At 39.7% G+C, this 14,674-nt stretch overlaps 1 protein-coding gene and 1 long non-coding RNA gene across 2 annotated transcripts in view; one reads left to right on the top strand and one right to left on the bottom strand.

The window, feature by feature from the left end:
• Nucleotides 1–14,674, top strand: part of ckn (CRK like proto-oncogene, adaptor protein) — a 205,130-nt gene that overhangs the window by 41,019 nt on the left and 149,437 nt on the right. The window lies entirely within an intron of this gene.
• Nucleotides 13,873–14,386, bottom strand: LOC149373683 (uncharacterized). Its single transcript, XR_016293317.1, has 3 exons — nucleotides 14,319–14,386; nucleotides 14,029–14,194; nucleotides 13,873–13,970 (listed from the first exon to the last, which is right to left on the bottom strand). It is a non-coding gene; the product is annotated as an uncharacterized LOC149373683 (long non-coding RNA).

The raw sequence follows: 14,674 nt of genomic DNA on the forward strand, positions 1-14,674 counted from the left end.
TTGATTTAAAGACTTCTATCTGATTAAAACATATTTTTACCATCGCCAAATAGATTTTCATGGTATCAATAAGTTTATTAAGCACGTGGTATGGATTGAAAAAAAAAATTGCAAAAATTTGGGTGCGCACAACAGCGCTTGAGCCAGGTATTAGCTGACCTGTCATCCCTAGTAGTTGTTATTACAATCTTCTAACACCCTAGTAAGGCTCCTGGCTCAGTTTCCCTATCCTACTTTCTATCTGACCCTACAACCCCTCAATGTGCTACTTATGATTCTACCTTAGATCTAGGATTAACTCTACCTTATTTCTATTTTTCTTATTCTATCTTACACCTATTTTTTTATTCTACGTTATTTCTAATTATTATTCTAATTATTCTACCTTAAGATCTACTCTTATTGTTCTACCTTACATCTAGTCTTACTACTCTACCTTAAGTCTACGATTTTTAATTCTACATTAAAATCTATTTGCTTACTGACTAAGGCTTATAGATTAATTAATTTCTACCCAACACCGCTTAAAAACTACGTCGAAGGTTGGGTCTCGAACCCGGACCTCCTGGCAACTCAATATCTGATAGCTAAAGCTTTCATACGCATTTAACCACGCAGCTACTGAGCTCTTGCGGTCAGGCTTGTTTAATAGTACATTTCAATCATTAGTTTGGTATAGATAACAAAATGCCTGTAAGTGAGATACTTGTGTATGTGTTGATTGCTTGGCGTATCGGTAAGTATATCTATATGCCCGACCAACTTGACTGTAATCGGTTATACAGATATACTGATATCATGCTAGTCCCACATAGTTATCAAATTTCTCGTTGGAGGGCGCCGTTTTTGCAACGCGATTGAGGCCCAGCTGACACATAATGATGTGCAACGTAGCCGTGGGTGTTTGCTTAAAATAATTACAACGTATCATCTTATAATATTGTATCACACTGGAAGAAAAGTGGCAACAAAAAGCCAACGCGATGTTAAAAGCGTCGCATTTTAGATGATAAGTTTTATCTTCTACGTCCCCTTGCGTGAGAAAAACAAAGCGTCTACGTGAGTAACATTGAAGCTAATGTGCAGCTGAATAAAATTAAAAGCGTATGACGTGCGCTATTGAATAACAAATGAGCGGATATTTCGTATTTATTTGTTAAAGAAAATGAATCTTTGATCTCCAACTGAAAATTTACCAAAAACTGGCGCCTCACGTGTTTTGTTGGTATAGCAAGTGCATTTGTCGGTCAGCTGGATCCCTCCGTGTGTTGAGTATACCTATACGTACATAATTATTATTATATATTATCATAACAACTCGCCGCGACGCTGCGCTGGTATATAGATATACAAAACTCGATGGAAATCTGACCGACCGACTGAAAAATGCTAATGATACTAATTACCAGATCAGATTATGTTCATCACAAATTATTTTTCCACACTATAGATGGCGAGCCAACACCCACACCGCATTACAGGAGCAGAGAGCTACATAATTATAATTATAATGCCGGTTGCAGTCTCTGCTCGCAGTTGGTGCACGCGCAATGTGTAACATGCGTGCTCGCGCATATACCACATGCATACAAAGTGTGCACGCACTTGTATCTACTTACGTGCGGTACGTGAGTACGTGATGCAGTTGGACCATATACATATATGATACTCAAGAATGCTTGACTTGATCTGGTATACATAGTACCTATATATGTGTGTGTGTGTGTGTGTGTGTGTGTGTGTGTGTGTGTGTGTGTGTGTGCGCGTTTTGGAGGCTTTTTTGTACACATATATGGAAACGCTGCTCGTAAACGTGTATGTAGGTATATACATGGCCTCAAGCCGATCGAAGAAATAATTACTTCGTGTTATTGTATGCGTGTGTGTACGTGATCGAGTTTGAGGTTGTATATGTACAGTCTGCTTTGAGGTGGCTGTCGGTGACTCGATTCTTCTTTTGGTCGTTCCATCGTTTATGGAAAGCGCGGGGTCAGTTGGTCGTGTTGATCGAGTGCAGGCGCGTTGGTGTTGTTGAAGTTCGGTGTTGTAGTATACAGCCCAAATTAATAGCGCAGCTGCTGCAGCTTCTACCGTCACCATAAACTATCCCTTACTTTTTTAAACTTTCCAGAATACGCACTCGAAACAGAGCACTAACAAACTTCCGGATCCTTGATTTTCTGCCACAAACACTGTACTATACAAAAAGAGATCGACACATTCGGCAACGGAGACAAGTACATAATATGGGACCATCTAGTTAGCTGCATCATGTACTCCTCAGCGAATCTGCACTCTTTGGCGAACCAATTCGCATCTCGCGATATATTATAGCGTGTAACCCGAATATACTAACATTTTCTCAGAAAACCCACTTTGCTCGCGACCCATGACTTCTCGGCAAAGACGCCAGTTAAGCTTCATTTGTGGAATGATCCAAGCACCCGCTCATTTTTACTCCTCGCACTGCACGCACTACTAGACACAAAAAAAAAGCTCCTAATGGATACAAATGAAAATTCTCGCCTTGCGATATCCTCGACTCATCCCCGGCCACAGCACAATAAACGAGATGCGGCTCTCGCACGAGAAAATCTGGAGAAGCATCACGTTACCCAACTCTCACACCGTCCATCAGCCACTCGGTGGCAAGGAGAGAGAAATATAGGCTGCAATCAGGACCCCCAGTTTGTACCTAGACACCTCGCGAAAAATTCCGAAAAATTCGTCATTGCGAAAGTTCATCGCGAGCGAACGGGCAATTACACGAGTGTCGTTGCCGTCCTTGGTCCCGTAAAAGAGGGCTCTCGTTGTCATCACAAAGTCTCCTTACGGGAGAGGAAGACGATGCTCTTCCTCCCACGAGTTTGTCGCGCCGCGCGTACTTTTATCGAGCAGAGAGAGGACGATTAACCCATATTTTCGCGCCATCGCTCTCAGGCGTAAGTAATAAAGCCTTGCTTTTCCCTCCGAGGGGACAGTGAAGTAATTCATGAATACATATATGTATGTCATGTGTGTAGCGAGTTAACTTGGTGATGCTTTCGTTGTATTTTTTTCATCTTACAGAAATGTCACCACTACGGGGATATTTTTTTTTTTTTTTTAATTTTAATTTTAACGAAGTCTAAGGAGAAGAAATAAGGGGAGCAGATTGATACGGTGTTCGCGTGCGAGCGTAATACATTACGAAGGACGTTGATGCGAGGACTTTTTTTCCATTTTTTGTTTCTTTTCCATCGGTGCATAGTATGTATGCACGCCCAGAACTTGTCTTGACGATGATGGACTTCTTTTGCTGCTCGCGTACGCACGCCTCTCGGATGTTAGTTAAGCGTTACGCGGGAAAGGGGTTTTCTCGAGACTGAGTAATTATAAGAGCACGCTGCAGTCGTGAATAATTATGAACCGATGTTTGATGGTGACAGTAGCGTGCGGTTTTTGCTTTTACTCCATACGTAGATAAGCATGAATTGACCAAGATTATTTTCTCAGGTACATCAATTTTTGGTACTCTCAAACTTGATTTGCTCGCGACTTTGATGCTCGCAAAGATTTTAATATAGATAAGTTTGATTATTTCACGAGGCAATTCTATTTTTTGCTTTAATTGGGATTCCTAGCTTGTAAGTCGGTGTAGTGCTTTTTTTATTCTCGTTGAGTTTTTTGAAACTAAATTAATGTTTTTTTTAACCAATACACGATATTATTCAATGTATGGGCGATATTAACAAATACGGACGTTGGTGTGTAATAAAAAAAAAAAAAAAAAAAAAAAAAAGAAATTGGATCAAAAGGAAAAGTCAGCATCCCAACATGAATATAAATCACAAATGCTATGTGAAAAAAAATTAAGCTGATTGTACGCCTTAATCATGACACGTAATAATTTTTTGTTAGTGTTGCATCTAAAAAATTTTATTAATTTACCATTTCAAGCACGGCTCATTGGTTCTTAACGTGGTCATCTGAACATTATTGAATATCTGAATTTTGTTGAAGTGAGCAAAAAGTTTATAAGTATGTTGTAAGAACAATTTCATGTAAAAAAAAATTGTACGATGGACACTTACGTCCGCTTACGTCTTAATTTTATTTTGATATAAAACAATCGAAAATCCATTTAAATTACTTCATTCAAACTAGGCGATTTTCGTTTTTTTTAAACACGCCTCATCTCAATTGGTGTATTGTAATTGTGTTAAATCAATCGCCCAAGTTTGTTTCTTAATACATGCAGTCACGTCCACAGAAAATACATGTTGTACTTGATCTTGTGCGACGATATCGTTTTTAACTATGCTTTTGTGTAGGTACCCAAATGCACTTGACATTGACATCCAACTTTCCCTCGTATAAGCATCGACTCTTTGTGGTGCAAAGTTCAGGAGAAGATCATCGCTCGAGTGCATTAACTTACGTAATGGGCAATAACACACAGTGTGCGGTGCTCGACGAAACATACGGAACGAGCGATAATTCCCCAAAGCGCTAAACGCACTCTTGTATCCCCTAGGGACCTAAATGCAGCCGTCCCTGACGAGCACGAGTTTTACAACGATAATAATTGTTGTTTCCATTTGAGTTCGGAGAAAGTGACGACGGCGGAATAAACCCTTCCGAAGAGGCAATGTACCATCCAGTATAGCGTGGGACCACTGTACACGAGGTTATCGCTTGAGAAGCAGACGGCGGAAAGTATTGGCAACAAAGTCGCTATGACCCCGATTATGAGGCCCGTGTATCTCCTTCATAGCGGCCACTGCATGGTAGTAGCCCAGTGGTATGGTTCAGGCTGCGGTTCTTGTGGCTGGGGGACTTGGTAACACGTGCTCACGAGTCCTCAGGACCCTGGGCTCTTACCTTCTTGGCTCGCACTCCCGGGACCTCAAATGGCTGCAAAATGTAAAGCAAAACACAATTTTTTTTTTCATTTTTGTTGAAAGGAATTTTTAACAGGGGCTATACTTACGAACGGGCAACCCTCCCCTTGTGAAAGAAGGGGGGGGGCAACCTGTATGGCATTTCTTTGGAGCCAACTGCCGCTGTTGCGGTTGGGCGCGTAACGAACGGGCGAGCGGCCCTGCGTCCGAGCTCGTCTCGGGTGTCGCTGTCGCGGCTGCCCTCCAGCCACGCTTGTATGCTCGCTTGTATGTATCGTTCGAGAAGAGAATTCGATATTTCTCGCATCCGTGCATCAGCGAGACAGAGAGCGAGAACGCATATCGAGTGTACGCAGTGGTAAGTATAATGTGGCTTTTTTACAAAGGCACGCGAGACGCATTTCGCGCTCGAGCTGTACCTACTGAGTTATACCTTTGCACCTGCAGAACTCGTCAGCTGTCCAAGGATACTACATGCACTCGCATGCACACATGTATAGGTGTTTCGTGATGTTTCATCGATGAGTGGATAAAATACATTATAAAGTGGTACTTTTGTTTTTAAAATATGCACGGGCATTGGCTAACTGTCATCATCAGGTGGCAAATATTCTCGCGGTTGATTATACACGATGGTGAATATACATATACATACCTTGACAATTTCCAGCAGTGGCACGAGGGACTTGATCAAGGGTGAGTCAAGCCCATGGACTTTGACTAAAGGATAGTAGAAAATTCCACGAAGGAAACAGTTGTAGCAGTAATAACAATAAGTAGCCGTTATACTATTGATATTAAATTGCAGTAATAATTGGTTTACTGTTAAGTGTAACAGACGACATCACAACGAGAAGGTAGCGAGTAAAAATACCCTCAGCTAATTAAAAGTTATGTGTCGTGGTTAAATAAATGTATTTTCGAAAAAATGAGAAAAAAGGCTCATTTTTCAATGTCGGTCTTGAAGATGAAGCGGTGGTACAGCTCCTGATTTTTAACTTGTTCGAGTCTGGGTAAAGGAGGGAAGGCACGAGTTGTTAAAGGGGTGTGTGGCTTTCATACTTTTTATTCAACCAAAACAACCGAACATTCGTCTTGGACTTGTCATACTTTTGGAATTTTTCATTGGTCACCAAAGCTCGGGGTGTTGGTGGGCAGCTCGTTTCTCACGGTAAGAAGAAAAAGGTCATTGCGGAAGCAATAAAGAGTACGAGGCAACTTTCACACAGATAGTAGTTCCTCGAATTTGTTCTAGTCCAGAGGAGTTAAGGGCATGCGAGATACCTTCGCTTTTTGAGAATTTCGGGCTGTAATACAAGTGTAAAAGAGTAAGAAACGATGCTAAAAGATATTTTGTTGTTGAACGAAGCTCTCGACACCTATACATCATCCAGAGACACGTTAAGTTGGAATCACCCTTTCCTGCACTTCTATGCATATATAAATACGTAGCGTAAAATAAAATTTACGAATATACTTTTGGCCTATACCTCGTTAATTATCCACCCGGAGAAATTCGATGCTGATTTTTCACAGCGTCCCGGGTACATAGAGGTATATAAGGTGCATCATAGTGCAAATAATTACACGCCGCTCGCAACGCACGGAACTTTTCCCAAACCGCAGGACTTTCCTTTCGCCGCATCCCGTACTCCCAATATAAATTCCTGCTTCGCAGAAAGTTTTAATTTACAAGCCAGTTATTTATCGGAAAATTTTCCCCCATCGGGCTATTAACCGCGCGCCTCGCCAAGTACACCAAAAAAAAAAAAAAAAAAATGAAGAAAGAAAAAAAAAACCGCGCGCGTCACTCAACTTCTCTTCAAAATCTATCCTCCGCCATTATTCCATTATTCAACGCCGCGAGTTATCCCTTACTGTACACCGATCGAAGGTGCACGTGCGTACACTGCAAAATTATCGATCTCCCAACACTTTCTCTCCCGAGCGCGCGAAATGCTTTATCTCGCGTTACGCACATACGCGATTCCCCCGTCACTACTCCTCGCGCGTCTTATCGCCGTGGACTTTAATTTCCCCTCCGTATACGAACCCACCTCGAATAGGCGCAATCTCTTTCTATCCAGCCGTGGAATCGTGCGTAATAAATCTCGGCGGGCTCGATCTACACCTCCCAATTTTTTTTTTCCTCCGCGCGCGCGTTTGCGCGATACAGGAGGAGAGAAAATGTCGGTGTGCTCCTATATACTCGCGCGCTTTCGATCGCAGTGCCGTTGGTATTCAGCTATTACACGTATTAAGCTTCATCATTATCATTATATTATACACACCTACACCAGCCAGTCGTTATTAAAAAAAAAGCTACTCTCGGTAGTTATGTACCTCGCAGATGCGTGTGTATTATGGCCCTCTAATGTGACCGATGAAAAATGCCTGAGCGTGACAATAAAGGTCGCCCCGAGAGCGATGGTTTTCGCGGACCACAAAATTTCGCGTTGCCGCGGCGTTATCTCTCTTTGTGTGTCTGCACCGCGACGGTAACGCGCTAGTCGCGGGATTGTACAACTCCTATCTCCCTTTCGCCGGGAGAGGCAGGTTCGCTTTATTATTTTTCCACTTGTCCCTTAGCTCGGAGGAGGTGCGCGAGACCCTCCTCTTGCTGGTTGTTCCTCTGTATTTACGTTTCGTCTCTGCACCGCGCGTGCACCGGGCGCCTTCTTTTCCATTCTTTCTTCTTTGGGTAGAGTCACTCTCGTCCCTCTTGGGCCATATTTGCATTCTCTCTCTATCTCTCTGCGCTCCGGGTACCAGAGATGTGGTTCTTTTCTTTTTCTTCCATCTCGATGTCAACGTCGCGATGGCAGCTCGACTGAAACAATGACCCTCCCGCATAGGTACTTACTCTCTTACGTTCTGCTTCTTCCTCTCATGCAAATCTCATTATTGGGACACGGGCTCTGTTTGTTGGAATCCGCGGAGTGCTTGGTTCGCGATTTCTCGGACCTTTGCCGCCGTAGAATAAAAAGATCTTGTTTGTGGCTGCTCTAGATTTCTCAACTGAATATATATCTCAGGGGAACAGATCTATGACTGTGTAAGGACGTATTTTGTTTCATTTGCTTTTTTTTCTGATGTATACCTGAAAAATGCCTGTTAGCTGAAAGTACAGCGTATGGGTACATTTCACTGATTCGATTATACACACATGCGCCGTTCGAATTGCAATAGTGTGAATCAGTTGGTAAAGTGGTAATGTGAACTTGTGAAAAGTATACAGGATCTTAATGTCCCGAGAAAAAATGTCGTACTTTCTTCCCTTGGTGCGTGTTTTCTGTTTCTCGTCTCTCGCTTACACTCGTTAGCCATAAACCATATCATGATTCATCCTCAACTTATAACATTCATACTAACATGAGTATACGCTAGATGAGAAAATTGCTTGACTTGATTTGATACATATGTTGTTGGCTGGCCATACATGGCGCTGAAATAAGCGACGTTTGAAATTTTTACTTGCAAATTTCAAAGAGTACCTTTTGATTTGCATATGTCATTTGAGGGTTGAACTAACTTTAAATGGATTTTACACCTGTGTTTGACAAACTCTATCGTCACGAGCTGTTTGTTACTTGTTCTACGATTTATATGAACCTTCAAAACCGCTGGCTTTTGTAAGCAGCTTGGATGTCAAAGTATTCAATGCTCTCGTTAGAAAAATTTGACGATCTATTGACTCGAGCTCTTTTTCTCTATCTGCAATTACTTTACCAATTAATTAGACTAATTTTTAACTCGAATAGCGTAAATTTAAGAGAAAAATGTCTCAAGGCGTTTCTTTTTAATTTTTTTAGATAGTATAAAAAAATATTATTTTTTCGTGACAAAAAAAATACGTCATTCAGATCGTTCGATAAAGGAATAAACAAAAAAACTGTACGTGCGATAATTTCAGGCCGAGATATTATGCCGTTATAATATAACACGAGTAACGTGAAAAACTTTTCGACAAGTAAACCATCATTTTAGACTTAAACAGCACAAGTTTCGTTTGAACGACTCACGTACGTAAAAAAATACACATGACCGCGCCACAGGTGTGCCGTAACCCATAAAACGAGATTAGCTTTAGACTCTGCGCGATACGTGACGATTCGCAATGGGAACTCCACACGCGATTCGAAAATCTTTGGCGTATACAGTGTATTGACTTTTTATGGGGATCGCTACTCCTTTGGATACTCTATGTGTGTGTACCAAAACGCTGCGATAAAAATTCATCCAATTACCCACTGTACGTGGCATTCGGAGATAAAGGCAGATGATTCGGCTCGATTCAAAGTATACGTAGGTGCGATCACACATAAGAGAACTCAGTTTGACTTTTGAGTACACACTCGATAGTTACTTGAATACTCTTGCCTTTGATTTTCATCCCTTTTGTTGGAAAGAGGACTCGAAGCAGAGGTAGGAGAAAAAAGAAGGCATATCCTCGCGTACAAGAATACCTCCTTTCTTTCCGTCTCTCTCTCGTTTTCTCTCTGGGAAGCTCAACAGACAGTAAAGCCTTGCCGTTGCCTCCTCTCCGGGTGGCACAGTCGTCCGGAGAAATTGAAAAACGCCGGCATTCAGGATAATATCTCCTCCGATGGGTAATGGATACGACTCTCCCGTCCAACTTCTGAAACGCGCCACTCAACGATATCGAGTTTTTCTCTCATTCCTCGTGGTGTGTATACGGCACACAAGCGAGACCCTTCGGAGCACTTCAGACGCAGCATTAGCACAGCAGCAGCAGATTCTTTTTCAGATCCCTCTTCGCGTGGCCACGCCTATAGGTATATAATATGTACATGCTCATCGTGGAACATTTAATATTTCTATTTTTTGCCGTACCCGTCCGGGCGCAAGCTCCGTCGTTCTTTTACTTTACTTTTGCTCGCGTCTCTCGGTTATCCTCCACCCCCCCCCCCCCACTTCTTGAACCTCCGTCACAGGGAAAATAAAAATGTTACTTCCCTGCGCCTTCGTTTCATAATATTGCGTATAGAAGGGTGGGAGGGGGGGAAACATTCACGAATCGCTTGCGCACGACACGATACAGTATAATAAAAATAACAATGAGAACAATGACAATGAGGAAGAGGGGGAGGGTGGCGATGGCAACAGCAGACGACTCTATTAAAGTGAAAGTTCGAAGCGGCAAAAGAATGGCAAATTTAGATAATGTCTTCGTTCCGTCTCTTCCCGTGTATACATAGTGTTTTGCTTGCGCGCGTGGGCGAGGATGGTCACGAGAGTAGGGAGGGAAGAGGGTCCCACGGGCGGTTCCACGCAAAAATGAAACAAAAACTTTTGGGACTCATCTCGATCGAGGAGCGAGATTTTTGTTTTTCACGACGGAGGTATGGGGCAATTCGTGAGAATAAAAACAAGTTCATTTTTTCAAGTGTTCAAAATTTATTGATTTGCATCGTGCATAGGGTGTAGGATGCCTCGACAGCCCTCATGAAATAAACGCTTTTCAGCGCTTGCCTTTGCTCTTAATACACTTATTATAACAAAAACTACATACAGGATTAAGAAATTGCCAAAAAATCATAATTGTGATAATGAATAGATTTTTTCGAGTATATAAAGCAGTAATAAGAACAAAACACATACCCATTATCATTTTAAATTCCTGAAATTAATAATTTACTTCCGAAGTTAAAGTCAATTTTTTGACTATTTATATGAGACCACTTGTTAAAGTGGCAAGTTTTCAGTTGCGTTATCTTGAAAATAAAGTGATTAACCATAATACTTTTTTACTGCAAATTAATTTGACATACTTAGATTTTCATCGTTGCAATAAAAAAAAACCGCCTAAAAACCTAAAAAACGGCCATCTGTACATGATTTTTCGTAGAATCGCTCATAGACGCGTGTCGGCTATTGTACAGTTTTCGCGGAAGTCGAGCTCGAAAAGACGCGACGTTGTGGTACACAGCCGAGAGGCGCGGTAAATCGATACTTTGCATTTAAATGGTGTACGGTAGTGGGTACACGGTGCTACGCCCAACGGCGGGTGATATATTATAGCCCATAAGAGATAAGGAAAGAGGGGAAAGATAGTCTGCGGTTTTTCGCCCAGCAGTCCCTCTGTCGGCCCGAAATGTTTGCGCAGCCATGATACTGACCGCCTCCCAGCCGACGATGCATACACGCCTGGGATGGACTTGTTTTCGAGCCGAGTGAAAACATATTGGTTAAGCGGATATTAATGTATAAATCTGCGGTTTAATACCGACTTTTACTCCGGAGCAGCGGATGTGGAGTGGCACTAAGTGCAGGTTATAATCCACAGCCGCTTTCGGCAAGCCACTACCCCTTCGAGCTTATTATTGTTATTTGGATTCGCCGTGCTGCCGTATATAGAGAGATATACATTATATGTACGCATGGAATTTGAGAGGGTAATGATATGCATGCGTGTACTATAATATTGGTAGGCGTATGTATTTATTATGCGGGAGGCAGGCGGACATGGGCGCTTTTTGCTTACCGGATTACGCTGCAGGTGATACGGTTTATTTGGCTCGTGCTGCTTTTGTTGTGCGTTTAGTGCCGTATTTGGTGAACGTTAATGGGATTATTCGTTTGACGGGACTTGGCTTCGTAATATATAATTGCTGTTTGATTAGGGAAAATTTTTCGATTTTTGCTTTGTCGACTCGAAACGTTACCTTCACAAGTGTATACTACACAATCATCTGGAGTTGAAAAAATGAGCCAGAGTACATGCATAAATTATATTTGATTACTTAAGTATTATGTGCAGTTGATATACATATCTGTACGTGTATAATATTACAATACATATAATTATTCTTGCATTCACGTATGTATCGGTATATCGGTAACTACAACCGTGTCCTTCTTAAGTTTCCAATCATCTAAAAATGACTTTATGTATACCTTGATTCGGACTTCCATGCAACTGTCATATTCAACTTTTTGATATTTTCAATCATCAATCGGAACGATTTTCACTTTTTTTACCCGTTAAAACGTGTCCGATGTCACAAGTTCAATGACTGTTTAGTTTGGAAATACAACATGATAACTACTGCTACTAATCAACGAGCAACAACAAAAAAATTGCACAAGAAATATCAATCTTAAATTAAAAAGGGTCATGGGGTGCATATATTATGTATAGTGCCATATACATTTGGCAATATCATTTACACATTACACAGGCCAGCAAACGCACGCCCTATAAATTTTTATTTCGTCAACTTTTATCGATAATGCAATGATAGCATGAATTTTTGTTGTGGTTTTTTTTTTTTGGGGGGGATGCTACAGCGTCAATCCGTTCCCACCTAACCCACCATTTAGAGTGCATTTAGATAAAGTCTGGTAGACAACAAGACAACCTCTGTGAAAGCCCGTACCTACTAATTTGATACTTGGTTTCAACAATTAACATCAAAATGTCCCTAAAGTATACCAGCAGCAGACACAATGGGTACGTTTTTTTTGTGTTGGGTCGGTCAGTCTTTCGATCGGTCCATCATACTACTCGGTTCTCTTTGGTATTTCAGACTCTAAAGCGCAGTCCTGTGGCTGAACAAAGCTATATTTCTACATGTAAAGAAAGTTAGTTTTACATAGCAAGGTTATATAAATTGTTATACATTGCAATCAACGATTATAAACAATTATAGATGAATCTCTAAATCTTATCAGAGCTCTTAGCCATCTTTCTCTGTGTAGTACTGTTCAGCCGTAGAACGTATAGGAACGAGGCGACATGATGGACCGAGCGACCAACACAAAAAAGAACATACCCAACACTAACACGACCTCGGCCTGTAAATAGTTAAAAATTAAACAAACTCATCTTACTTGTGTATTTAAAACTGCTCTTTCTGAAAATCCAAACAGTAAAAATTGCTCTTTGTTATTTATTTAGTTAATAAAAATTAATAAGTCTCGTTAAATGCGAGGTTAAATGCGTCATTTTATAAATCTGTATCTCTGGATATGACCGATATTTTTTAATAATACTTACTATAAAAACTGTTCTCACGATTCAAAAAAATACTTCATCATTCAATCATCCTTATGATTAATTAGTTATTTATAAACGATTTACTGCTCTTCACTGTGGAATACATAGTTTTGTTCGTTTATGCGGGGCGCTCAGAGTGCTCCAGATTTTTTTTCATAACCGAGCACGCGTTCTTACTGCGAGCTAACTCGGCTATTATATATAAATAGAAATAGCCAATACTATGAGTACTAAAAAGTTTGTGTTCATTATTGGTGATATTATCAATACTTTACAGTAAAATCTTAGTGATAATTATAAACATTTGTAACTGATTTTCAGTAGCGTTACATCAACGAAATTATTATTTATAAATATTTCTCGTGAAGTACTAAGTGTAATGAGGTTATGTTGATTCATCGTTGTGTAAATAAAAACTATAATTTAAATTCAAAAGAAAGAAATAAAAAAAAAAACGTTAGCTTTGGAAGAAGGGAAATTGAAGTTGAAAAAAGTGAAATACATGTGCAAGTATCAATTTTCGAAAGAAAAGTAATAATGTATTTTAATTTTTTAAATATTTAACTAAAATGTCACGTGTGTACTATCTCATCAAAGACTGATTGATATATTAAGTGTCCTATATAACTGTACAGTTTATTGATACAACGTTTTTATTTACATATGAATAAGCCTAATGTAATGAAGTTGTGAGGACACACAACAAGTACAAAAAATGTTTTAAGTATTTAAGAGTTTTATTGTTTATTAGTAAAATGTTTATTGGAACATGGTACTTAACTTACCAAAAATGTACAGCATTCTTAAGCAGTGTTTAGCAAGTGAGCATACGACAATAAAATTAAATTTTTTTAATAATAGATAATTTCTAGTTCATTATTAAAATCTTTTACATTCTCTATTTCTCATTTGAAATCCATTTTTTTGTATTGAAAATTCAATATCAGAGTGATTATTTGATTCTTTGTTTTTTTGAAGTATCGGGTCACGTAAAACATTCAGGATTTTATGACTCGCAATCTTCTCATTCTTGGTTTCCAACGAATATCATGTAAAAAAAGCGAAATCTGTAAAAAATACCTGATAAAATCCACGAAATTTTTATACAATGAAAAATAGCATTACCTTTGCTTCAATAAACCAATGATATGCTTCACGTGAACTCAACGCTTAGGAAGTTCCCTTTACAATTTTTTTTTGGGATCATAATAAATGTCCATCATTCTTGCATGGTACAGTTAGTTTCCTGAGGTAGAGATATGGCACCTACTATCAGCTATTCATCAGACGTCTGAAGCATACAAATTTATCATTATACTTAGTACTAAATTATGTTACAATACTTTCTACTAAAAATTTATTTCACAGACTACCACTTGAAAATTTTCTATAGAGTAAAGAATTTTTAAACGCACGAGAATCATCCACTAAGCCTCCATATCCAATCATAAAATCAATTATTTTTAGATTACGATCACAAACAATTTAGCCTTGATGTGAGAAATAAGCTTTTCTATTATAATAACTGTCTTGGTTTATTGCTGGTCTGCAGATTTTAAAATGCGCGCCATTGAAGATGCCAATAATATTAGATATATTGTGCTTTGGTTCATGAAATTCTTTTGTTGTATTCTGTTTTCTGGAGTAAGCCACTTTATATATTATCTAAATTAACAATAAAATCAGATACTTATGTCACTATACTTATAATAATAACTAAGAGATATATATTGATTATCTCCGTGTCACGCTTCGAAGTACAGTAATAGTT

Source organism: Copidosoma floridanum, unplaced genomic scaffold, assembly GCF_036245765.1.
Source record: "Copidosoma floridanum isolate Cflo_tuat_1 unplaced genomic scaffold, Cflo_Japanese_pri ptg000029l, whole genome shotgun sequence".
NCBI lineage: Eukaryota > Metazoa > Arthropoda > Insecta > Hymenoptera > Encyrtidae > Copidosoma > Copidosoma floridanum.